Here is a 26,181-nt window from a genome sequence, read left to right as displayed (position 1 = left end):
GGCAAAGTTGGTAGAGATCTCAAAACTCACGCTCAAAAAAGTCGAAACCCATAGATACCATTATTTTTTTTTAAATAATAAAAATCAACAAATGAAAAATAAAGTTTGTTTTTTTTTGTCTTTTTATCCACTTTAATAAGAATAGTATTTACTAAGAATAGTTTATAGTGACATTGCTAAAATTATCATTGAATTGTCATGTGATAAAAAAAAAGAAAGATGATACGACCACGCACGAAGATAATAGTTAAAAAACTATAGAAAATAAACGTAAATAGATCTTGAAAAGCGGTAGATAAAACATAACAATTAAATGTACAAGTAGCAATGTTAAATGCAATTACTCCGAGGATAATTGTAATAATTGTTGTATATATTTTTACTATCATTTATAAGCATGGGACTTCTTGTGATATTATCCTTTCAATATACCGACATGATGATAAACAATCAAAGGGAGAGAGAGAGAGATAAAAGGGCTGTAATAAAACGCCATGTGTCCAGCCGATGGGAAATTCACTGTCCAACCCTCAAGCAATCCCTCTCAATTTTTTTTTTTTCTTATATATTTCTCTCCCTTTTGAATAGTTATTTAGACACTTGTTTATATGGCAGTTTTTTTTATATGTAATAATTATTATACTATAAATGTTTTTTTTTTTTTCTCGGATATTTTATTAGTTGTCTAAACAATCAAAGATTTTCAATTATTAATATACCACAAACACTATTACGTATAATAGAAAATATAAATATAAATAAAAAAAATAAAAAGGATGTGTATACGTTCTTGACAGTATGTAGGGTGTTATCATGTCATTCAAATTACATGCATGTATATAATTTAACTTGAATGACATGATACAACACCCCCAAGTACTACCGAGACTTTTCTTAACATCTTGTATACAATATCTTGTCAATTTTTATTTATATATTATATCAAAAGTAAAGTATTATATCTTTTGTACGTAAATAATTCGTGAGAAAACTCGTTTGCATGTTTTACCTTAAAACTCTGCACCTGACGCCATTTAAGTCTTTTGTACGTATTTTATTTTACTTTATTTTTTATTTCTTAAATATGTTTGTTTGTTTCTTTACCCTTTATTCCCACGTTTTAGAGAGGCCACCATCATTGAATGATTCATATTAAAATCTTCATAGAGTGATTCACCTTCAGCTGATTGTTAATACTGTTAATACACGGTCAATGATGATGAAAAATCGTGTGTGTGTATACACAGGTGTTTTTATTTATTTATTATTTTATTATTTTAATGTTGAAATATTAAGATTTTTTTTTTTTTTTGATCATAAAGATAAGTCGTGTATACATTAATATATACAGGCTTCTATTTTAGTAAATTGATTGTAACCGTTATATGTCGTTTAAAAATAAATATAAAAAATCACTATTCAGTCTAGATAGAGAGTGTGTTTGATAGAGGTGGCCAAGGAATAATAGCTAGTTAGCTTGATATTGTATTGAATCAACAACAACTCGTAATACATATATGCATGACAATAGTCGTTTTTCAGATCGACGAGCTTCACGCTTCTCAAGATAAACCCCTCAATTTTTTTTTTTTTCAAACCAAACATAATAATTTTAGGTTTATACTGAAGAAAAGAAAAATATAAAATAATAAAAAATTATTATTTAACAGCATTTACGCTTTATCGGTGTACATTCATCATCAATGTTTTTGCATAATTTCCATCATCAATTTGGATGATTCGAGCAAAGACTTGAATAATGATTTTTTTTATTTTTTATTATTCTTCTTCTTAATCCTCTTCCCTTTTTTTTTTTTCTTTCTTTTTTTAATATATCAGTACATTGAATGGTTGAAAAAATTTTTATTTAATATTTATTTTTTTATTTTAAACAAATTTTAAAGGATCAAACTGATTATTGAAGTGACATAAGTCTTAAAAAAAAAAAGGGGAATGTTTAAGATGAATAAAATAAAAAAAAAACTATTACATTGAACTAGTTTAACAGAATGTCATTATCACACATTGAAAAACCAGTTTTATACTATGTGTATACTATTGACATTATTATATTAATTTTTTATTATTTTTTATTCAACTGACTATAAAGTAACTATCAGGATAACTGACACAAAAGTGATTAACTCATCTGTACATATAATACCCGTATATATAGGTATATATTTTTTTTTTAACTAAGGTTAGTCGTTAAAAAAAAAAAGTAATAATAAAAATCATAAAAATATTGAAAAAGAATAATAATAAAAAATCAGTGACATAAAAAAAAAAATAATAAATAAATAAGCAAGTTTTAAAAAATAACATTGTAACATTTATTGCATTTTAAAATGAAAAAAAAAAAATATATAACGATCTTGTTTTCTTTATTTTTTTTAATCGCTTTGACACCTTGGTGGTCATTGTTATACCTGGAAAACGATGAAGAAGATCTCACTTCTTTCAATGTGATAGTTTTTTGATGTTACGACGGTTCAACATATATTATTTTACCTACAATGGTATGAGTCACGGATACTAAGATTTTTACAACCTATGGGCTAAATCTATCCACCATATATCCCTTCTTTTTGCCATATACCAATAACGGCCGTTTGTATGTCTTAAAAGGCCCTTAAGCATGGTACTTAGGGTCTTTCACAGTTGCATAAAGTAGACACAGTGTCGGACTTTTTTAAAGTATATAATACCGACTGTATACTAACAAATCTAGACACAGTTTAGGTAGGTAAAATAAAAGAATAAGCAGTCTTAAAAATGAAGAAAGATGTAACGAATAGAAAAATAAAAAAAATATAAATGTGAAAATAAAAGAAATAGAGGTAGAGAAAAGTCGAAATGTTCTGCCTGCTTTATATTGCTTATGTACCGTTGCAAAAGGCAAACTTTGCTTGAATAAAATTTTGTTAGAACTATAAGGGTATTGTTAGAATTTGAAAATCTGACTCATCCTTACCGAATATCGGCTTCTTTTTTTTTTTTTTTAATGGTTGCAAACACTAACCCAAAAGGATATATGGATTTTATTTGTGCTACTATATTTATTATGTTATTTATTTTTTTTTTGACCACCCAACTTGTTAAATAATTTTCTTGACACTTTTACTTTTATTATGTACACATCTTTTTCCGACTGATCTCTCACTGGGGGGCTGATACACTTATTTTTTCATTCTGTGACGAATTTTCAATTTCAAATGTTTCTTTAACACGAACATCTTCCATTTTCTCAAATTATCGAATTTATTTAATTTTCTTTATTTATTTATTTTTTTTTCCTGACTTTTTAATACGTGACTAAATTTCATTTTCATATAAGAAGAAAAGGTAATGGTTATATTTATAAAATTTAATTTGTAAAAAAAAATTTCATGGACAGTTGTGAATGTAGAAACATTAATGACATTATATGTGGAAATGAGTGTATTAAAATTTTTTTTTTAATTTTAAAATATTAGTGCAATAGAGGTTTGTTTCTGTGGGACGACAACCCACACTGTCATCTTGCATAAATAATACGACATTTGTAAAATATTATTTTCATTCATTGATTTTATTTTTCATTTTATTAGAACTTGAATAAATAATTTAAATTAATTTAAAAAAAAAAAAGCTAAAAACTTGAACATGCTTGGTTTTTATTGGTAAGCAATTAACTTATTAAAATATTTACTTCATTTTCATGTCAATACGTAAAAAAAAAAATTAAAATATGGCAAGAAATATAAATGAAAATATTATTAATTTTTTATCTTTTGAACCGGCTTTACAACACACATACAGACACACAGTCTCGCGATATTTCCCGCGTTTTTACTCTGATCAATGACTCGAGATTGCCTTGTTACTTTGCACACCGCAAATGCATTTATACATTCGCATATTTTATTTGTATATATCAAGTAACATAGTGTATATTAGTATGTATAATAAAACCAGTTGTATATAAGCTACAACAGTATTGTGACATACGCGATTACCTTGGACTTATACATGTATGTTACTGTGCATTGTTGATACTGTAATATTGTCTTTTGATTCATCTAACGAGATTCAGTTTTTATATTGTTTTTATATCTTAAACACATAGTGTTTGTATCACCTCGAATTAAAAAATTGTTTTTTTTTTTCCTCTATTTATATATGGATGTTGAAGATTAATTTTTTTTTTCTTTTTCTCATTTATATAAATGATTAATGAAAATTAATAATAATTATAATGTAATAATACAAAAGCTACGATTGCATTATTGCATTTTAAAAAAAAATTTCTTAATCGTTGAATGACTCTAACAATGACGACTGTATACATATTCTAGAATAATTAATTTGTCGTTATTTATACGTCAATGTCAGTATTTACGTCTGATTAGAAAAAAAAATGCGTGTTAAGTTTATAAACAGACACGTCATTGTCTTTGTTCAAGTACATATTTTAGAATTTGTAGCGAATCTTTTTTATATTTTTATTTATTTATATGGTGGAAAATTTGTGACGTAATATTATTGATAGTAAAGTTATAAATATATAAATAAAACTAAATATCGCGTTTGAGTCTGATCGATTATCTTGTAAGTCAAGCAACCGATTCACTTAAAATTAAATTAAGATATTTTTGATTTGGACTGTTATGTTTTTATAAACATAATAGATCACCTTGGTTTGCAATTTCATTGGATAAACAGATTAATAATAACAAGAGAAAATAAATTACTATAAATTGTTTTGTTAAAAATTATTTCAAAGAATGAAAAAAAAATACATGTTTTCCAGAGGGAAATTATGTTTATATATTTTTATTCTTGTATTTCTATGATTACTAAATTTTTAAACTGCACTTTCACTATTCTTCAAGCTATGAAAATTATCAATAAAATTTTCCCTTTATTTGCACTCACAACACTTGAGAAAATTAAAAAACTCAAAACTCCCACAAATATTAATTTACATCTCATGTGTGTGAAGTATTTTTTTTTTGTTATAACTATTGTTGAAGGTTTATTAGAAAAAAGTTGAAACATATATTAATCTTCAATATATAGACCAGCAATAAATGTATATACTAAAATTAATTAGTTATTTAGCATGTGTTACGTATGCTCATGAAAGCCAGATAGTGATGATGGAGCAATTGATAAGATGACATTTTTAAAATTGGTGTTGATGACTTGCCAACACAATTAAAAGGTAAATTTTTCTGTCATTATCGATTGGCAAGTGTAAAAAAAATTAAAATAATAAAAAATAACTTGGTACACTTGAATACACAAGATGTTATGATTCCTGATCAACCAAGTAATAATTTTCATTCACAATTAATTCAAATAAAGAAAACAATATAATATTCTAACCGCAAAAAATTTAAAAAACATGAATATTTTTTCTTACTTTGGAGCAAACAGTAACCAGCAAACACCAGGAGGTCAAGATGATGTCCAAATGTCCAGGTAAAACTTGTACATGTCACTCGTGTTCAATTATTTGCATCTTTGACTGTTTGTAATAAACTTTTTATCACAAATCAATCTTCAACTGTCATTGGACACGCACAGATAAAATTTCTATTTTTTGTTTTCATTGGTTGAACACTATTTAATAATATTTGATAATATTTACTCCAAACTGTACTGAGCTCACGCCATTTTTTTGTGACAGCAAAATAAATAATAGCTTATTTTCAATTTTCATCGCCAAATTATTATCGCTTTTCCCTCTGGCGGTAATTGGGTAAAACGATAATGTCGCAGCGTCATTGCACGTACATGAAGCGGCTGCCGCCTGCCAGCTTGGAACCTTAAAAAAAATAGATCAGTTGTAATTTAATGTTTGTAATTGTACATATTGTTCTTCTTTATTTATTAATTAATACTTATCTGGAAATATTTTAAATATGTTTCGTAACTTCATTTTACTCGAAGCAGTGAATGGTGACGAGTTTGATTGTCAATAATATGTTTTTAAGTGAAATGGAGTATTCAGTTTTGTAGTATGATTTTATCATCAGCATAATAGTGTTTTTGTGTTGAAAAAAAAAAGTGTCAATTGTTATTATTAATAATTTAAAAAAATACATTATAAACAAATGAACATTGTAAATAGTTAACGGCATGTGTTTTGGAGTATTTTATCTCCGAAAAAAAAATGTGACATGTACAAGTTTTACCTGGACATTTGGACATTTCCTTGACCTCCTGATGTTTGCTGGTTGCTTTCTGCTTCAAGGTAAAAAAAAATATTAATTTTTTTTGTGTTGATAAGCTAAATAATTATATTTTTTTCGTTATTTGAATAAATTGTGAATTAAAATCATTACTTGGTTGATCAGGAACCACAACATCTTGTGCATTCAAGTGTACCAAGTTTTTTTTTATTATTTTAATTTTTTTTATACTTGCCAATCGATCATGACATAAAAATTTACCTTTTAATTGTGTTGGCAAGTCATCAATTCTAATTTTAAAAATGCCATCTTATCAATTGCTTCATCATCACTTTTTGGCTTTCATGGGCATGTGTATCACCTGTTAGACAAGTAATTAATTGTAGTATTATCAAATATACATGTCTGAACGTTTATTATTTATATTGTTTTACCTTTGACACTGAAAATTAGTCTTGACCTGGGTTATAATCATGTGTACCTATATGTAGTTGAAATCATTTTCAGTTGTTCCATTAATATCATTTTTTGATATTATAATAATTATCAATAGATTCTGTTCTGTTTCAATGAAAAAATGACAATTAAAATTATTATTAAAATTAAGCAATTAACACAAGTGACTCACATGTTGCTGATGTAATTGATCTGTTGATTAATGATCCAACTGGCTTGACCAGCAACTGCATCTGTAAACATAAATATAATTGTCAATTTAAATTCTATGACCAATGTATCTACTTATATTATGATATTTTGTATTTTTTTACCTGTTGTTTATTCCTTAGTTTTATTTTTTACTTCATCCAATATTTTTGGTTACTTCATGGACTATTATAAAACTGAATTAATTGAAACCATTTTACTTTTTTACTCATCCATGTTTGAGACCTATATTTTTAAATTAATTTTTCATCAATATCTTAGATAAATTTGTTAATGATTACTTAATCAATTATTGTTTATTTACCTTTGTTGATAATTATTGTTGATATCGTCTTGCTGATTTATGGATCAGCTGTTATCTTTATAGTCAAGCCGCCATTTTTTGGTAAAAAAGAGCGCGGTTTTGGCGACAAATTTAAATCCTTTCATATATTTTTTTTCTTAGGAACTTTTAAAAAATAAAACAATCATTATTTAGAAATATATTCAACGTTGATCAAAACTTTTAAAATTCATACATATATACATAGCTTTTTGCGACTTATTTTTGTCATGCATACATATACCTTGGTGGAGCTAGGTAATACACGTCAGTCAAAAATATAATTATATGCACATGTATATCATTTACTGCTAATCTATGTGATTAGGATAAATATGTTTTCACTTTTTTTTCAACAAAACTATCAACAATAGTTGTGTTATATACAACAAAAAAAAAATTCACACAAGTGGGATTTAAATTCATATATTTGTGGGAGTTTTTTTATTTATTTATTTTTTTTTAATTTTTATAAGTGTTTCGAGTGCAAATAGAGTGAAAATTTTATTGATAATTTTCATAGCTCGGAGAATAGTGAAAGTATAATTTAAAAATTTAGTAATCATAGAAATACAACAACAAAAATATATAAACATAAACTCCCTCCGGAAAACATATGTATTATTTTTTTTTTTATTCTTCGAAATAATTCTTTTTTTTTTTTATTTAAATGCATATTATTTTATTATTTAATAAACTATTATTTTATGAGTGTATCATTATTATTATTTTTTTTTTTTCATAAGTTTCGATTAATTTTTAATTTATATGAAAATACAATCGACAAAGTTATAAAAATAAATCAAATAAATTATGAAGCATCGCATTTTAATTGTGTTTTGATTGTAATGGGGTCATGTAGAAAAAAAAAAACAGCAAAAAAATAAAAAATAAAAAACATTTTTTGTAGGTCAAATGGCTACATATATAAATAAATTAAAAAAAAGAAAAAAAATTATAAAGTGCGTTGACGCAGTTTGCATCTTTGCATCAGAATTTTTTTTTCATTTTTCTACTTTATTAATTCTTTTTCACAACTACCAATATATAAGCACACAACGTGATGTTGTTAATAGTCGTATATATGACGAGAGCATAATATTAGTACTGTATATATGGAAAAACAGCTTTCTCTCTCAACAAGTTTTTCAGGACATTCAATCTACGTAAGAATTAAGTAGATAAACATACGTGTAGTAATACGACGCTGTAACGCCAGGCAATATATATACAAATTTTCATATAAACAAATTATTATTATTATTATTGTAAAGTGTATAAACCAATATACTAAATGTGACTTAACCACACGTAAACACAGGGGAGGATATTAATATTTCTATTGACACTGGTTTAATGAAAAAGAAAAAAAAAACAAAAAATGTCACGTGTGTGTCCTTGGTATATATTAAATGATAAATATTTTCCGAAAATGATAAATAAAAAAATTGATAAGAAAGCATCAAACAAATAAAAGTAAAAAAAAAAAATTAAATAAAAAAATTAACAGACATTATAGGCCCGAACTCTTGCAGTTTGTAAATTATTGTTCAGCTTATACGCCATAACGGCACTTTGACCGGCTGTCATTATTTATCCGTCGATCTTATACTGCGACTTGAGACTCTCGTTGCATTTACGCTGCTGTTAACTTATAGGTAAGATATTAGACAAGCCCCTTGGGTAAAATATAAAAAAAAAAAAAATTATACATATATATTTAAAATAAATAAAAAACTATTTATTTTCTTTCATTGCTCGCGTGCGGGCGAGCATATTTGCTAATGGACCGTGCAATATACAGATAAATCTATAAAAAAAAATTATTTAAAATAAAAATATTAATTCTCAAAATGTATATTATGTTTTGTACAATTTTGTTAAATATGAAAGTATAAGGTTAAACTGTAATTCGTAAAATTACAGTTGTTAAAAAAAGGTTTAAAAATATATAAAAATATATAACATACGTTGAATTAGATATATCATTGAAAGAAGGAAGTCATTTTTGAAAAATAATATTGATCGTTATGTTTTTTATTATTTTTGTATTACATATTATTTATGAAAAAATTGAAAACGATAGTTTAGTAGTAATAATATATAGCTGCAGTTAAATTGTAGCACAATATGTGCATGTATTTTATAATCCTTGGAAACTTATTGGTGTGACCTTCGAGGTAACACATAACGAGTAATTGGCAAGCTTTTTGGGTGTAATGTAATATAGGTACATGGTACAGGAGGAGTAAAGTAGTCGAGAGAACACTTGACTCTAGTAAGAGTTTATGAGCATGACCGTACATACACAGAGTTAATTCAATTGGGAGCTATAATACTCAATCCCACAATACACCCATAACCCTGATTATCTATACCCTCCATTGGACAATAATCAAGGTTCAGTAGCGAGTGGAAACGATTCAATACTGATTAAAAGCACTCTCAAGATAGCAAAATCATATAAACCAGTTGTAAATTTAACCAACAAAATAATAAAATTTTATATATAAATATTAAAAATATATATAATAATAACAACAATTGTTGTTATATGGATTTTATATTACACATACCAGTAGTTTATATTTTTCTTTGTCTTGAAAACCACTTTTGTCGAAGATACTGAGAGACGTTATGTATTTTTTTATTTTTTTTTATTCCTTTCTTTTCTTTATTTCTTTCCCTTTCGAAGCAATTTTATCTAAAGTGAAAAGACTGGAGAGCCATTAGGATTAGTTCTCGGCTTCTCAGTTCGTTCACCGTTCACAGTGAAAACAATAGGCCTCGATTGTTTGTAATTTTTTTTTATTTTTTTTTATTTACTCGCGGTGAGCAATAATCGCGCACGCGCCAAACAACTTTTTTTTTTTTTTGATGAGGTTTGAATTAACTGCACAGTAAAAAAAATAAAAAATAAATACAAATGTTAAATAATATAAATAGGTTAAATACAATCATGAGTAAATTTATTTCTTTCTCTTTTTAATTTTCTTATTTTATAGTTTTTTTTTTTTCCTCATCATTTCACTCATTTTGTCACTTGACTCGATATATATTAAATTATGTGGTACACTTGAAAATATTATATCAATAATTTACTTGTTGACGCCCATATCTTTATTATCATACTTTAAATTATGTTTCTATTCAAAACAATTTTTTTTTTCTTCGTCATATTTATTTTATTACTTTTTCTATTTGGAGATCAAGTTTTATAGATATGAAAATATATTTTGATTCACTTTAGAGACTTTAACGCGATATTAACCATAGAATTTTGTAACTTAAAAAAAAAAAAAAGTTTATTGCAATATATGAAAATATTAAAGAAAATTTATGTTACTGTAATATGTTCCATATTATGATAAAATTAATTTTCTATTTTGATGTCTCATTAGAAGCCACAAATCAGTAGCCGTTTATGAAAATATATGAAATATGAATTGCATACATAGTTGGGGACTTTCCCTCGTTAGATGATTTATGATGAAATATATTCAAATCTTTTTATTCATTAAAAAAAAAAAAAAAACAAATATGTAATTTTGCAATATACCAAGTGACAATATGCAAATCATTTTTAATATATCCAAACAATTTAGATACAAAAAAAAAAAATAAAAAACAACGATATACTTTGCGTTGAATGTACTGTAAATTCGGAAATTAAGTAAAATGAAATTTTCATTAAAAAAAAAAAGTTTAATTTCCGTATTGACATCAATTTTCAAAATACCGGATGGAAATTTAAAAATCAATGATGCATGATAAAAGAGTGTTTGATTTAAAAATGATTGAATAATATTCAACAAAAATATATTGATGATAAAAAGAAAAAAAAAAAAATAATAATGTTGAATAAATGATATTCATCGAAGCGAGGTGTTGTATATCTTACACTATAAAGTCTCTTTGAACTACCAACTTGGTTGGGTAAATGCGTGTAACGTGTAACATAATAACTGTGTCATCTCCCTTTCAATGTACTCATCTCCCTTTTCCTAGTTAGATGTTTCATGCTCACCCAATCACAAATATATATATATATATATACAAATCAGTTTTGCTGTTACAACTTGTCTCCTATCTTTCGCATTTCCCTTTCTCGCTGTGGCTTATCCAACACATATACAATCTAAATATCGTAATATAAATATACGTGTATATGCATTTCATCTCCCACGCGGTACCACACTGTCTGCCACTGGCTTGATTGGATCCACTTAACTGACTATACGCTGTGCGACATAACATCGTATGGTAAAGTGCGTTTAGTTGCGTCATGGTAAACCTGAACAAACTCACGAGCATCATACAGATAAAATAAATAACAAACAATTCACCATATCAAATTATCTCTATTAAAATGAAAAAAAAAAAATAAATAAATATATTTTAAAAACCATAATATTTCTACGCTTTTTTTTATTTATTTATTTTTTTAATTTAAATAAAAATATATATTTTTTTATTGAAATAATGAGCGATAAAAAAATAATTTAAAATAATATTAAAATTGAAATATTGCATGAATTAAAAAAAAGTTATATTTTATATTGAATAAATTTTTTTTTTTGATTCATTATCAATGTAAAGTTGAAGAAAAAAATTAAAATAAAATAAACTTTTATGACATCATGTTTATTTACATACAACTATTTTTCTATTATGAAATGTTAATTTTTTTTTTTATCTTAATTTTAAAATGACTTTTTTATTTTTTTTATTTTTTTAAATACATTAAGTGAGTTTTATACGACCAGTTATACTAGACACATCATTTAAATGATAGTTGTATTGGTCAAGAGAGTAAGAGAGAAAGAAAAAAAAAAAATTGCAGAGGAAAAAAAAAATAATAAAGAAAAAACAAGAGTGTAACTCTCCGATGGGTGGTTGTTCTCGTGAACGTTAAGTGGACTATAGCCAGTGTAAAAGCCTAATGACTTGAAAGACCCAGATTATTTTATTATCACGTCACCAGTGATTTTCGTATATACGAATGGGAACGAACTCATAAAATCAAAATGCCTGCTTGCCTGTTGTATGTTTTCCTACAACGATATATATATATATATATATTTATTTACGTTTTGAAATACACAGTATATGGTTATTAGATACTGTGGTAACGATGGACACGCTTTTGCTGATGAATAAAGTGAATAAACCATCAAAGTGGAACCAAAGTGTCAACGTAGATTCCACTCATGTATATTTTCCCTCTTTTGATGATCATAAAATTTCATGACGTTTGCAAAATTTTTATCGATATACTCGGACTTTCAGTCACTTGAAAAATAATGTTAATTAATTAAGTAATTACTTTTTTTCTTTTAAAAAATTAATTGATTACTGTAGTCATTCATTATAGAAATGATTTTATTGACACTGTTGTTATATTTAACAAAGTATATATATTATCTATCATGTTGCGTCGCGTGTTTAACAATAAATTTATCATTGACAACTTGATTGTGACTAAAAGTTACAAGTAATTATATGTATTTATCGAAGACTATTAATTGAGGTCGTGACAAACATCATCGAAGAATCACAAAACAATGTGTTTCTTTATCAACGAGAATAATGCATCTTTGACATGCTGGTTTTAGTTGTGGGTTATTTTTTTTTTTAATTTTTTGGAAGAGTCGGAAATATAAGTATTCAAATATTTTTACTGCGTTTATATTGGACAGATATTTTAATTGAAACAAAAAATAAAATTACTGTATAATACTACACAGTGGACATTTATTTTATTTTTAAGAGAAAATTAAAAGTACCTCGTGAATCGAATACTGCTTCTAATCTCGTTTAAGCGTATTTCAGATAACGGTGTCTTGTAGAATGGCAATATACCAAACTCAAATATACCATTTTGAGCCACTTTAAAAAGTCATAAATCAGTATTATATAGGGGCCCCCATCAGAAGCTCCATTCTATCCATATATACCTATTTCAACCAAACGACAAAACGACCAGTCAATGCAATAACAAGCAAATCGATCGAATGATTATCACTAAAAGTTTTTCCTCCATCAATAAAAATATCCCCAAACTACTTGAAAAATATAAAAGCATATAATATAGATCTAATCAGAATGGGGATAATTAAAATCTTTCCCTGATAATATCATAGATAATTTTAAGTGTGATTTTTTTTTTCTTTTATAACACCTCCTTTCATTCATTACCTTGCACTTAATACCCGAAATATCGATTTAAAAAATTTTATCAGTATGATAAAAAGTAATCTACAATTTTATTGGAAAAAACATAAATAAATAAAAATAAAGCGTTTTTTTTTTTTTGACAATTTAAATTTAAAATTTTTCAATTTAAATTACTTGAAAATGTCTTTTAAATTAAACTTTATTTGATACGAATTTTATTTGGTGAGCAAGGGTTGATAAATGTTGCAAAAGAAAAATAAGTTAGGGGCAAGAGGGGGGAGGGTTAAAAATAAGAGAAAATACGTCTTATTAAAGTAACAATGATGTAAATTAATTTAAGAAAAGTAAGTCGTCTGGAATAGTCGAAAGAAGAAAGAATTTGATCAAAGAAAATGAAATATCCAGAAATTCATTTTAGCCACAGCTGCAATAATTAAATATATATATAAAGTTTTAAAGAAAATTATTAAACCCTTTTTTTTTTTCTTCCAAAGAATTATATAAAATAGCAGTGTACATTTATCTTCTTTGGGTAATGAAAAAGAAATTAAAAAAAAAAAAAAAATATTTAAATTGAATCAATGGTTTAAACTAGCTTTAAATTAATGCAGTCTCAGGTGGATTTTGTATTTGTAAAATCTGACATGTTTTATCAACGTGAATTTGAAATTGTCTTGATATTGAGGGTTGCCCTCAATAATGGCAACATTATCATACACACGACCTACTTACGAGAAAACCCTGGATTAAACACCCTTGGTCTGGGGGTGTGTTTGCATGACAACCATATTTGAATTCCAGTTTGTCTCAGGTGTCACGTTGTATTGTCTAGGAGTGTGAATTGCCAGGGAATACATTAAAATATACATACACACTGAGCTCTGAGATAATTAAGATTTCTCATCAGGTTATATCATCAACATCATCACCCCCTATAACAGAATAAAAATAAAAACTCATATTATCATTCCAACAATAAAATAATATATATAATATTTATACATCAACTTGTATTAATATTAAAATGAAAAAAGAAAAAAAAAATATAATTAAATGTCAATGGCAAATAAAACTATTAATCTTTTATTTATCTGATTTATATTTACTTTATCTAAGGCTATGACCTACTTATATTTATATATTTTCAGAGTTAAAATAAATTCTATAGATGTATAAATATGTCGGGAATATATGTATATAACCAACAAAAAGTTTATATATACATACTTGTTATTTATATGAAAGAAAAAAAAAAAAAGCCCAGTAGCAAGCATTTTAGCGTTATCTCAATTCCACTTGATAACAAATCAACTTATATCTCTACATTTTGAATTTTTTTTTTATATAAAAGTTATTTGTTTTCATCATTGGAATTTTTTTAAAACAAAAAAAAATTCAAGATATAGTTATATTTATTAAACAAAAAAAATAAATAAAAAAAAACAAATTGATAAATTAATTAAAACTTTACAAGTATAGAAAATATATCATTTAGTAATTCAGGAAGAAAAACACATATTTATACACTACATTTAAAATGAAAATGAATATATATAATTATGTATATCTACTTTTTATAGATTTATATGTATATATAAATTACTAGTCTCAAATGTAGATGTATTTATTTTTCACCCTTTCCAAAGAGACAAAAGCCTCATGTGACGTTTGATTGGCATTTTATTTTATCAAGTATTTATTTCATCTTTTGTAAGGTATATACATGCAACTTGTTCATGTCAAAAACCTGACTATGTTGAATTCAATTGCCTACTGTGTTGTGAATCTTATATATATATATGTATCGTATATGTTAAAGTTAGACACATATATAAAAAAACAACATCGGTGGCAGTAAAAGACACATACTCTATTATATATTACGAAAGTCACGATTGTATATACGATTTTTCTATAGAATTGAAATTTATAAACATTGCAATCTAGCAAACTGCGTGTGATACTCAAATGTCCAATTGTAAATTTACTTATATATTATACTATATGATTTTATGCAGGGAAATTGGTTTATTATAACGACTCAACCGATCTCATCCAATATTATCGCCCGATAAAATTTTTCATATACACCTAATGCAATGTGAATGAAAAATTATATATATTTTTTAATCTTAGTTGTATTATTATTCACGTTTTGATTTAAAATACAAGTGTATATATGTCTACCATAAATTTCTAGAATTGCGTAATTATATGCTACTTGTGCTTATGACACCATGAAAAAAGCCGCAAAAATATATTTAACTGAACAAAAGAAGTTGTACAGTATAGATTGGCCAATCACTGCGTTCATAAAAAATAAATAAATAACATAAAATAAAATAAAATAATATTTATATACATCTGTGTAAATGACTTGGTCTTTTGATTTTTTTTTTTCGTATATAGTTTTAAAAAAAAAATTTTTACCACGTTTAAATTCATTTGTAATTGTTATAATTATTTTTTTACTTTTAAAATAATTTTTAAAATTTTATATTCAATTTATTTTGATTCTTCTTTAATTCTATATTCGTTTTTGTGATTTTTTTAATTTTGTATAAATTTGTGTAAAATGCACCACTACTGCATCCGAGGCAGTTAGAGATTGCCTCAAGGTTCAGTCCTTCGTGTTAACCTGGATCAGATCGAAGGACATATATGTATACGCTGACTGACTGGAATAATAGCTTATTGAATTGCAGGAAAAGCCATCAGATGTATTATATATTCATTTATATATATTTATTTATTTTATTATTTATTATTTATTTGAAGGAGGAGCCCTTTGTGATGCTGAATAAAATAATATGTATGTTAAATGAAAGTTAGCGAGTCTAGCCCTGAGCTGAATTAACGCGGTTGAACCAATTACTTGATGGCTAACAGCATAAAAATATTAAACTTACCAGCGCAATAATAGTCGCAAATTAATGCAGTTTAAAAGCATTGGTTATCTCGTAAAAATAATTACATCATCATACCTTGTTCATTTTGCCTGATGTCGATTTATCTTTATACTTATTTTAACATTTATAAAAAAAGAAAAAAAAATGTTATTATTTATTTTATATTTCTGCCGAGTAGTAGATTGATAATTAAAGATAATTATTTAATATATATATAAATTTAAATTATAACTAAGTGAATTTAAATTGTCTAAGCAAAGGTTAACAATACAATGAGGTTATTGAGATGCGTGAATATTTAAAATATGGTAAACCGACAATTTAAATTGACCGAGAAAACACCAGTGGCAAACGTTAGTGGTTTGTTTTGATATACAAACTTACACTTCTTTGATAATAACGGTAATTCAATACTTAGCTTTTCGTAACCAATGCTAATATATCCATACACTATGTTATTATATGCGTGTATATGTGTGATAGTGAAAAATAGTCCATAACACCTCCTAGATGACCGCTGGCATCAACTTGATCTCAATATATAATTGCAACAAAACTGTAACTTTAAAAGAAAAAAATTTATTAGCTACAGTTAAATAAACTACCATACAATTGTAGAAATAATTATTTCCGTGTTAGTAATTTTTTTTTTTTTTTTTCTTGCTCATTTTAAATATTATACTATTATCATCAATTTTTAAGTTAAATCTATATATAAACTTTCATTTTATACTGTATACATTTAATACCCGAAAAATTCAAAATTAATTGTCATAAATTTTTTGGTAATTAATAAAATATAATAAACTTTTATATTTCAAATTTAAATATATTATTTTTATTTAAATTATGAAAAAAAAAAAATAAATAAAAATGAACGAAAGTTGAAATATTGTTACTGCGCAAAAAGCAAGTTACACAGTGCAATATCTTTCATTTTATCTTGCCGTTTATAATGTTTAAATAAAAAAATAATAATAATAAAAATAAAATTTTATACTCTCAGGTAATGTGACAAGAAAAAAAGGGGTCATATCAGTCACTTTCATTCGATTTATATTTGTTCAGGAAAAATAAAAAAAAAATAATTCTAGATTTATTTTTTAAACATCACAAGTTTAAAATTATGATTATTATTATTTTTAAATATTTATTTATTATATTTTTTTTTCTCTTTTATTATTATTTTTATCGTTAAAATAAAATTGAATTTTTTTTTTACTTTCCTTAATCATCTAGTTCCTTTTTTTTTTTTTGCTACATAAACCTGAAAAAAAAAAAAAAAAAAATGGCTATAAAATTAAATGCAAACAATTAGCAAATAGTATATCGCGGCCAAGGTTACTATGTTGTGCTCTTTTGAAGTATTTAACTCCTAGAACAATGAAATTTATGCAACCCCCTGAAGAGGACCAACATCAGCATACGTATATAATCATTATGTTGCATTTTTTTTTTCCTCTAAACCTGCGTGTTAAAAATGTTAATTTCTAACCGTGGCCATTGTTCCGTGCCACAGAGCATCACAATATATTTTTGCCTCATTCGCGGCAACGTTCACGGACACACTCAACATGTGTACACACGTAATACAAGCTTCCGGTTCACACGGAAAAAAAAAACGTCAAAAACATCGATGAAAAAGTATCGTCATTTATTTGCTCACTATCAACGAAAAACAATATCATATACACAAATGATTAAAAACCACTGATTAAAAAAAATTATTAAAAAAAAAAAAATATAGATTAAAAATTGGAATACATTGATCAATCAATTTGATGAAAAATCAAAATTAATGAAGTTAAATTGGCAATCAGTTCATCACTTTGATTACAGTATTTTTCCTATTTGTATACACACGAATATTTGATAAATATTTTTTTTTTAATTTTAATTTATGGACAAAAGCAATATAACCAATTTGTTGAAAAAAAAAAAAAAAACATTCAATTTATTACTATGAAATATACGTGCATATAATGAAGTCTAGAGAGTGAGAATAATATAGAGAGAAAGATAAAATATAAAATTCAAGATGAAAAAAAAATTAATGAAAATTAATAAAACAAAAAAAAAGACATGAATAATATAAATCGATATTATATTATGATCGTTAATCAAGCCTATACATAAAAATCAAAAATATCAAATGCATGCGAGTATGTTAAAAAGTTTGTTGATATAATTATATCTATTTGTATATTGTATGTACCTGTCAATATATATTCTGGATGTTGTATATATAATCAGCGTGTAAGGTTAACTGTTAATACATGCTTCGTTGCCCAATGCGTCCTCGGTGAATAAACTAATCACTCTCGATGTCGTTGCTAATAGTCGATCGTTGATCCAATAGCCAATTCAACAATATATTTATTTATTTTTTTCATAAAAATTTACACGTGCGTGCGTGCTGCTCCTGCAATTTAATGAATCATAATTACATCAAAATTTTTCATCTTCAGAAACAAGCTAAACTCTTTGTTTAACTAGCATACTGATTATTAAATTAAATAATTAAATAAAAAAATTAGTAAATAAATGAATAAATAAATAAAAATATATGTGATAAAATAAAAAAGTAAAAAAATTTATATAATAAATTATAAATAATAAAAATAAATAATCATTAAATTTCAATTTGTTTTATAAAACTATATAATAAATATGTTTTCATGTTGTTATCGTTTTTTTTTTTTTTTACTTTTTTTATTGAGAAAGTCTTGATACTACGTGATGTTGGAGATTTGTTTTGAATCGACAAATAGTATATATAGTGGACGTCGTATGTCAGATGTTAATTAAGGCCAAGGAACGGAAAATTTTGTTCTCTGTATACATATATACATCAACATATACTGCAACATATACCTGTGCAAAATATTTATTATTTTTATATTTTAAATTTTTAGTAAAGAGGGTGTTGCAAAGGTAATACTTGGGCGAGTCAATTCATATTTTATCTGCCTATCTAATTTTCTAATTTTTATATTAAATCAAAAAACATAATTTAAAATACAAACTCAGTTACATAGCAATGGTGCTAAGTGGTATATGTTTGTCTGGATAAATATGTATGTGTATATTTATTACACGCATATATATTTATTAAATAAATAAATAAAAAATTATCCTTTGGGAATAGTTGTTACGACGGCTCAACAACACTCAATACTTGTTACAAAGCAATTTAACTGCAAGTGTGTCGATTAAAATAATTTTTTTTTTTTATATCTCATGTTGTGCATCGGACAAACATGGAAAATCATCGAAAGTTTTACACAGGGTATTAACAGTATTGGGTGAAGAGGTTTGATTAAGTTTTCACTGAACGCACAAAGCAATAATTGATTTATCAATGTGAAAACAAAGAAGGTAAATTATTTGTGATAAATGTAGCTGGAAAAACTTTCAAAGGACAACAGCATCGACATGTACATATGGATAAAACATAAACATAGGCATACATAAAAATTTATCTACATATTGTGTATAAATATGGATACTAAATGCCAACAGTGATCTCTGATGCAAGGCATTCTCCACCAATCATGATATTGTACACCCGCAAACCTCTCCCTGCTTTTCATCATCTTATCTCTTTTAAACCAAACATACACACACACACTATATATTTTAACCATAAAATCTATAGGTATTATAATAAAAATGCATAATATTTTTATAAAAATATTTTTTTAACAAAAATAAAAAAATTTCATATAAAAATATCGGGTCGAAGAACCCATATGTATTCATGGCAATGTGAATTCATCCAGGAATAAATCCGTAAGAAAAACGAGTATGAAATAAACAAAAAAAAATATAGTAAAAAGGTCCTGAACTCGAAGAGGCAAGAAGGTGTGAAGTAAATATATCCAAAAGTTTTCAACTATATACGACTTTACTTTATTCTCAATGATCATGGTGGTTGTGAAAATGAAGAAGAAAATATATATATTTTTAGTAGATTTGCTGCTGCATTGGTATCATCCTCGTCGTCGTTGTCCTCCGAGTTCTTTGACTCTAAAGCAAAGTCTCACTGAACATTTTTTTTTTTTTTTTATACAAACAACACGCTTATTTGACTTGGTAATATTGTTGAGGCCTTGTACCATCAACTTGATTTTTTCTTTCGAAATTCTCACAGTCATATTGCCACTGTTAAGTAGATTCTGATTGTTCTTTCTCGTACAAAAATATATATTTTTTTTTATCAGTATGTCCATCTTTTTTTCTTTTTGTTTCATCTACTTGTTTTGTATATTCATACGTATTTTCAATTTTTTTCATTTTATCAAATTTTTTTGATAATATTTAAATTTAAAAAAATTTTCTATAAAAGTTTTTTGAATAAATTAGTTTACTTTTTTTTATTATTTTATGAATGCAAATGTTTGGTATTATTAAAGTTGGTAAAAGTGAGGAAATGGGTTGTGATTGTGGTAGGTCCTGAAACACGAACAATGTGAATATCCTCTATCTAGGACGTCGACTCAATACAGTAATTCCCCAACTTTTTTTTTTAACCGAGTCAGGATGTGCGTCATCCACTCATATATATATATATGTATTTTTTTAGTTTACTTTCAAAGTGACAACGACACTTTTACACGACTTTTTTTTTTTTTCATTTATTCACTGTTATTGTTTTTTTTTTTTTTTTCTTTGCAATTTTCATCTACTGGTATTTTCAAATTCACCAAAGACACTAGTACCCATCACGTTATCCTTCTTAAGGTTTATATCTGTATGTTAAAAAAGTTGTTTAGTTTTATTCGACAATATGAGAGTAACAAAATGTACAAGTATCTTTTTTCGTATTACGATTTCTGTGCACTGACCTCACTCAAGGTCTTATCTGTATGGTGCGTCCCGCGAACGATATACTCCTGACCAATCAAGAAGCTTGTATTCTCTGCATTTACTTGTCTTTTATTTTTATTTATTTTTTTCTGCACTGTGTCTTTCTCGCTCGCTCTTTCTTTTTCTCTCTTTCTTTCTCTTATCTGTCTTTCTCAATGTCTAAAGAAAATGACCAGTGACAAAATTGTGTCGTCTTGGTTCATTGACTTTAAAACGTTATTTTTTTGGTGATAGAAGATAAGTTGATAAAACGAAAGATTTTTATTTTCAACGTTTATGGATATCATTTTGATTTATCTACACTGGTGACTGCATTTACTTCCGGAATTTCAATCTAACTCGACACTTTTATTTCACATGAGATAGATCCTAACTTTGACTTTATTGAATTCAATTGTAAACGAGAATGAAAAACTTTTTTTTTTTATTTTATTTTCTTCACTCTTATATATTCCTAATAAAAAAAAAATCATGCAATTTTGGTGCAAGTATATTTTCATTCGAGAATAATTATTTCCTTATAGTATTCGAATAAAATAAATTCAAGTATAATTTTTCTTTTTCCATTGAACAGTTGAATAAACGACTTTTTTCATTTCTTATTTTTCTCGTTCAATGTGTATTCATCAGCAATAACATATGCCAACAAGCATCTAAATATATTTTCATTGGAAAATATATTACAAGCAGATTTTTAGTTTACAAACTTTGATGGTAATGTTTGATTGACGACAATTCATTAGATGATATATTTCGCAAATTAATCATAACACAAATCAAATAAACATCTTGCTATAAATATATAAAAATGTTGAAAGTGACTTGAGGCACGCTTTTATCTCGTGCTATATATGCGTTTCATCAGACCTTGATATATACTACTTTTTTGTTTTCATTTTTTTTTTTTTTTCGCGAAAAAATTTGAGCCCGTTTGTATAAACAACATACTTTTGAAAATATTTAAACACTCACCCAAAATGATCTTATCGCATGTGGTAGCATGTACAAGCTCCGAAGAAATTGGTTGCCTTTTTTTTCCATTTATTTTTCTTTGGTCAATATGTAAGTGTACCTCATTTTGTTGGGTACTTTTCTATTTTCCACCGAAGTGATAACGTAATTTCAATCTTTCCAAAAAATTGGTTTATATCCATCAGAAGATAGCGAGTTTATTGATAAAGCTTGAATATTTATGCTCCAGAGAATAATATTTTTTAAATATTGTATATAAATTTAACGAAAGTAATAGCAGCTTTGGTGAATCTCCTGTCACTTTTTGATGTTATGAAGTCTTACAAGTGTCTCTGTATTTAATATATAAAAAAGACAGATAAACTCCTCTGTATATACTTTCACTTGAACCAATGCAAAATATATACAATATTTTTATAATATTTTTCAAATTAATATATTTCTATATAAGGCAAATAATAAATGGCAATGAGATTTTTTCACTTTTGATTTGTGTAAGATTGTTGTATAGAGGTCATAGCAAATTATCCTGTCAAGATGTAACACATGTGTTATGATGTATATCTATATGTATCGAGGAGTGATGGATTTGCTTGAGGGCAATCAAACATCAGTCATAAATAATTGTGTTCAGGGTAATAATACGATACATTGTATTAGATGACCGAGTATTTTAGTTTCAGCAGTTTATGGTAACTGCGTATTCTATTAAGCGCATATATATTTTTCTTGTATATATATACATACATTAATAGTGTAATAATATTACTGAGATCACTGACGCTAATTCTCCAAGGTCACTCCAATCATCTCACTATCACTCATGCATAAAAATTATCTATCCCAATATAAATTATCATAAATTAATTTTATCAACATATATATGAATATACATATAGAAAATAAATGACAAGACTATCACCTCAATTTCATCATACAATATGTAAAACGTAGAATTTTCTAGATTTTATTTCTATATGTATAGTTTTCCTTTTTGTTTTTACCCTTTAATTTTTGCGTATTTTATTTGTTGCTTAAATTAATGAAATAAAAATATTTGGGGTTTTTATTTCAAAGGGGTACATGTTTCAGGATTTGCAATTCCGTTAGGTTCCTTGGAAATTTTCTTCCAGGAAATGAACCTTTCAACCTTCAGCCAAACTGCAGGACAACACACACTGCAGTTTTGTGCGTTCATTTTTCCTTTCTCTTATTTTTTTTTTCCATTTTTTTTTATCATCATTTTATATTATTTGTATATAAAATATGATTTTTTTATTTGACTGTACACAATCTCGTGCAAGTTGAGACACGTTTTATTAACAATCTTCTTTTTTTTTTTATTTTGGCTTCTCATTTTCAAGATTACAACGAAATATTATCAACCAACTTGTGGTCAGACTGTATTTCTTCAGCGCCTTCATCATTTCTATATACAGTCCCATCTAAAAAATAAATAATAAAATATTAAAAATATATATTTATTTTACCCAATAAAGTAATAAATCTTATTTTCTACTTTATAATAATCAAAACCCAATATTAAAAACAACCTACCTAATGATTATTACAAAAAAAGAATTTATAAAAATAAGTTTTTTCTTTCAAATTTAGTAAAAATTTAAATAAAAGAATAAAAAATTAAATTAAATTTATAAATAATACAATGTTATGATAAAAAGTGTCGACAGTGACTGTACATGATCGTGCAGGCTGAGACACGTTTACCGAAGACGAGTATAATTTATCTCTCTCATATATTCTATCAATATAAATTCAACTCTCTTACTCTTTAATATACTCTCGCAATTCTCGTCGTCTTGCTTTTGCGGTTGATTAAGTTTATTTGTGTGTGTATGTGATTACATACATATGCAAGTGAGTCCCGGTCATTCGCCAGTTTTTTTAATTTATTTATTTATTATTTTATTTTATTTTTTTTCTTCCTCCTCTATCATCTGACGCGTATATATATGAGCAAGATCATATCATACATATCAAGCATCAGTCTGAGCAAGATGCCAATAAAAATCAAGTGTATATTTTTTTTTTCTCATATTTTTTTCCAGTGCAATAGACACGCAATGTATTATAAACTTCATATACACTTGTGTGTGTGTTTTTTAAATTTATTTTCTCCTTGCAAATTTCTTCTTTTTTTTTTTTTTCATTATTATTTGTTTTCATCGAGCTTTTGGTCTACCATTATTGATGCTTTTTATTGCAATTTACCAGATGAATAGAAACCAGCACCACTTGCTGTATATACATATGAAAAAAAAACCACAAAGATAAATATATATATTTTTTTATATATTATTTATTTTTTCTTACTTGATTATTGTAGTATGGTTGTTATTGGTGTCTTTTTTATTTGTTTGACTATCGTCGTGTCTTGTCGTTGTCGTCGTGGCTACACAACAACCTCCTTCTCCACCACCACCATCTCTATCACCCTGCGAGTAAAATCGTCCTTGATCCGTGGGTCACGCTTCATGTATACATTTATTTAGTAAGCAATATATGTATATGATACAAACATACGATACAAAAGTGCAGTGGTCGAAGAGTTAGTAAATAAAAAAAAATAAATAAACAAATATAAAAAATAAAACTTGATTCTCGCGTATCGTATTGAAAGCTACTATACTACTCACGTTAACTTGTTATCGTCTTCAGCACGTGGTCACACTGTATATGACGTCACAAAAAACTATACATGATCTTGTTCTCATTGAAAACTTTCAATTTATAATTTATGAGACAATTATTAATATACAATTTTTACCCAAGTGATATTCTTAATAAATTTCATAATATAATAAATAATATTTGATTTTTATTGAGATGATTAATTTATTTTTTTATATTTTCAATTGATATATATATATATAGATTGTTTTTTGTGTTGCCATTAAAGTAGATACTAATGTGAAAAAAAATAAATTAATAATTTTGTATTACGTAGAAAAAAAAAGTTCATTGGCTTTTATTGAGAAAATTAAATTGAATTTAATTATTTTAAATATTTGAAAATAAAAAAAAAAAAAAAAACACTGCAATTTCATGGCAATTGTAAATTAAATTTTTATGCTGTATGTGTTTTAATATTTCAAGTGTTGCGTATATATATCCGTTTAAATAACAACGAATAAAAAGGTAGCAACATTGTTATTAAATTACAATAAGCTTATAATAACAGAGAAAGTACAGAGCTCGTGCTATAGTTTTATGTGTTCTGTAAGATTTGATATATTGCTACATATATATATCAAATATATGTACTTGTCATGTATGTATTTGATATATATAAATATATATTTTTGTCATACAATTGTGCGCAATAACACTGGTTCTAAAGTGTATCTAATGTATGTATAATTATGCTTAAGTGACAACTGAACCATAAGCTTTAATTTTTTTTTTTTTCATTTTAATTTTTATGATTATTAATTAATTTCTTGGTGTTTTTTTTTTCCTATTCATTAATTTTGTATGAGATATCAATTTCTATATATGAGACACGAAAGCTTATGCATCTATTGAGTATTGCAAATTATCACTAAGATCAGATAGTGTCTCTGCAGATAGAATCTAAAATCAGATGTGGTAATCGTCACAGGAGTGGCTCGTTTATTTTTATTACCATCTTGACCTCATACAGGCAAAACACCAGCAGCCACAATGATTTCTGTTTATCGAATTTTTTATATTCAATTTTGTTTAGATAATTTTCAGATGTAATATAAGATTCTTCTTTTCAAAAAATTGTTTGCCATTTTTTATTTAGACCTGCAATTATAAATAAATTTAATTAAAACATATATATACTCGTGAAAATTAAATATATAATATGCAGTTTAAAATGAATTCAAAGAAATTGAAAGAAAAAAAAAACAAACAACAACAAATTGATAAAAATAATAATAAAAAAAAAATAAGAGATATATATTTATAAACAATATTATTGGATTGCTTAATGTGTTAAATGGCTTGACAAATTAATAGGTGGATAATTTTGAAGAATGATAGGAGACACTTTGAATAATAATTATTTGATTAGCAGAAATGATAATGGCTATGGTAA

General features: G+C 25.8%; 4 long non-coding RNA genes across 7 annotated transcripts in view; all 4 read right to left on the bottom strand.

The window, feature by feature from the left end:
* The window catches only part of LOC122851642, a 42,177-nt gene extending 27,884 nt beyond the window's left edge, over positions 1 to 14,293 (bottom strand). The window contains exon 1 of one of the 2 annotated variants that reach the window (XR_006373724.1): positions 14,077 to 14,293. This is a non-coding gene — a long non-coding RNA (uncharacterized LOC122851642). Of the gene's footprint in view, positions 1 to 5,407; positions 6,047 to 14,076 lie in introns of those variants that run through there. The other variant, XR_006373723.1, reaches the window with a different exon arrangement.
* On the bottom strand, positions 6,441 to 7,281 carry LOC122851643. Its single transcript, XR_006373725.1, has 5 exons — positions 7,150 to 7,281; positions 6,950 to 7,070; positions 6,808 to 6,868; positions 6,614 to 6,740; positions 6,441 to 6,540 (listed from the first exon to the last, which is right to left on the bottom strand). It is a non-coding gene; the product is annotated as an uncharacterized LOC122851643 (long non-coding RNA).
* Positions 14,294 to 15,872: 1,579 nt separating the features above from the next.
* Positions 15,873 to 22,450, bottom strand: LOC122851645. The gene is made up of 3 exons (XR_006373727.1): positions 22,095 to 22,450; positions 18,469 to 18,675; positions 15,873 to 16,815 (listed from the first exon to the last, which is right to left on the bottom strand). It is a non-coding gene; the product is annotated as an uncharacterized LOC122851645 (long non-coding RNA).
* Positions 22,451 to 23,862: 1,412 nt separating this feature from the next.
* LOC122851640 overlaps positions 23,863 to 26,181 on the bottom strand; it is a 29,641-nt gene continuing 27,322 nt past the window's right edge. For all 3 annotated transcript variants that reach the window (XR_006373716.1, XR_006373715.1, XR_006373717.1), the window contains exons 15-16: positions 24,429 to 25,886; positions 23,863 to 24,353 (exon numbers count right to left, since the gene is read on the bottom strand). This is a non-coding gene — a long non-coding RNA (uncharacterized LOC122851640). The remainder of the gene's footprint in view (positions 24,354 to 24,428; positions 25,887 to 26,181) is intronic.

This window comes from Aphidius gifuensis, linkage group LG3, assembly GCF_014905175.1.
Source record: "Aphidius gifuensis isolate YNYX2018 linkage group LG3, ASM1490517v1, whole genome shotgun sequence".
NCBI lineage: Eukaryota > Metazoa > Arthropoda > Insecta > Hymenoptera > Braconidae > Aphidius > Aphidius gifuensis.
The sequence above is the reverse complement of the archived record's forward strand: the minus strand, read 5'-3'. Positions and strand labels throughout refer to the sequence as shown.